We start from the raw sequence: 2,630 nt of genomic DNA on the forward strand, positions 1-2,630 counted from the left end.
TTTAATGGTCTTCAGAATCATTTGGTGCTCTGTATTTCAGGTGACATACTTGATTTAAAGTTGGGCGCAGCAGTAAAACCAGAGTTTTTTTACTCTAATTTTTTTTCCTTCTTTGGCTTATGGTAAAAGCAGAAGCAAGTCAAACTGGAATAAATTCCATTTTTTGAATGTAAGCCCACCACGTGTTGGTTATATACATATAAATTTGCCTCCATGGGTGAAGCTTATCATGTATTATTTTGTACAACATTCATTCTTTCCATGTAGTGATACTCAAATCATGAGATTGAGGTGGTATTATTATGTGCTATTAGTTACAAAATTAGGCTAGTTCTTCTGTGTAGCCTGCAAAGTTCATTCTGCTTTATGAATCACATAAAAGAAGAATAATCAAGGGGATATCTCATCTGGGAATATCCGAGTCTATGAAATCTCAGAATGTTTTCTCATTGCAGAAATGCTACTACCAGCTACTGCACTCCATAGAATTCACTTTTAGCTTGCAAGAAGGAAAAAGTAAGATCAGTTTCTACTCCTTTTTTGTCTGTGTAAAGGTATGTTGATCAGGAATAATCTTTGCTTTGAAGATAGATGTTTACAATAGCTAGAAAGGTTTGTTATCCAAGCATCATAGGAACTGTTACCAGTGTATCATAAAGACAGTTATAACACTTTTTCTGTAGAATCAAGTGATAAATTCTCGCCTTAGAGTTCCAGAAGGTGCAGTGGAAGACACAACTTTCAGTTTGTCCTCTTCTCCTGAATACGTTAAGGACAGGAGTTTACACTGCGCAAAGATCCGCTCTCCTTACAGTTGGTGTCTTGACAGTCAGCTTTTTTTCGTGGTTGTGGCTATTGGGTAGTTTGTATAGAGTAACTTTGCTGATCGTGGTTGGGGTGAAAACTGGGGGCCCGGGGGGGGGGGTGTTAGCGTTATAGGGTAGCATAATGAAAATCCTGTGAGCAAATGGGACTTTTTACCAGTCTTTGTTTTGACCAAGCATTTAATTTATTTCTTCATGTTGCTCCTTGATGTGCCCGCAGGGTGGTGCCATATCCTTAAGATAGGAAGTGCTGGGAAAAGTGGTGGTGGTGGTGGTGGGGGGGTGATTACTGAAAATAAGTTCTACTGCCTGCTAATAATAAATATCAAACTGTTACAGTTTAGGTATGAATATTTTTGATGTTTATATAAAATTTTTTCACTGATAAGCTTGCATCAGTATTTAAGAACTGAAAAACATTAGGACTATTGTAAAATCAGGTAGTCATATCCACTAACATCTCTTAAAAATCCCACAGGTATGTTTTGTGTGCATGCCAGAAAGCATACGGGATAATTGGTGAAATGAATCACAAGCTTTTTTTAAATGAATTGCAGAAGTCTCACTAATCTCATAAAGAATTAGATCTAGTTCTGTAAATATCTTTATTCCTTTCTCTTTACCTTTCTCCTCACCTCCTCCCAAAATACCAATTCAGTCTTTTTTCACTGGTGTTAAAGTAGTAAGTCTTTCAGTACCAGCTGTGAGGCTGATATATGAGAGGACCGCTGCTGTGCATGGACCACCATGGACTTCAGATACTGGCTTGTTGTGGATATGTCAAATGAGTTCACATGAATCTAATTGCAGAATTTAGGCACCGATGGATCTATTGAAAGTAAAATTGTTGAAATACAATGGGTACATATATTTTGGGTGATGTAAGGAGATCATCTTAGTAATGGAAAAGAAAAAAAACCGAACAGACTTTAAAAAATGTAAAGCACTATAAAATACATTCAAAAGCAGGAAAAGTTTCAGTAATAACATCTTTGCATGATCACTTTGTTAAAAGATGCACAGCTTTTTTTATCTTTCTGTAAAACTTAAAGAGGTTTGATTTGGAAGTCCAGAAACCTGAGCTATCAGCAATTTTTTTTGGCAGTTACAGGACTTTGGGGAAGTATTAAGGAAAGCTGGAAGGTTGGGTTTTTTTGTGGTTTTTGTTTGTTTGTTTTTAAGATGATGCTCAGCTTGAGAGTCTATTTGCATTGCATGCCCTCTCACTTTCAGGAAAGAGATCTCAATCCTAAATTGAAAAAGAGAAATCTTTGAAGTGAGCATATACGTTCCTGTGGCTATTGATGCTTGCCTGAAACTGCCATCAGGCATGCTGTTTTAATTGGTCTGGTATGAGTTAAACTGAAGCAACCTAGCTGCTATTATAGATAACTCGCACTTTCTAATGACCATGGTCAGCTTCAGTTTGTTTTTTATGTTTGAAAATCGCCCATACCTAATCCACTGAGCCCACCAATGACTACACTTTAAATTGTGTCAGTTAGTCCTCACTTAAGATTGTTTAAAAAAAAAAAAAAAATCAGTTTAACCTCTCTATAGAGTTTTTACATGCTATTAGCAATGTTACATTTAATCTGGCAAATATTAACTGCCATTTTGTGGCAACTTTGCTGCAGGTCCTAATCTGGACTTCACTGTCTTTTCATTTAAAATGATTTTCTCTAGTCTGTTGCATAAAAATGCAGGTCACAGTGTTGTGGCTATGTTAATTTAAAAAAAGCGTTGGGGAGGGGCAGGATTGGAAGTGATTTTTAGCAGCAGTCAAATGGCATACTCTTTGGGAGG

Source organism: Apteryx mantelli, chromosome 7 (assembly GCF_036417845.1).
Source record: "Apteryx mantelli isolate bAptMan1 chromosome 7, bAptMan1.hap1, whole genome shotgun sequence".
In the NCBI taxonomy this organism is placed as follows: Eukaryota; Metazoa; Chordata; class Aves; order Apterygiformes; family Apterygidae; genus Apteryx; species Apteryx mantelli.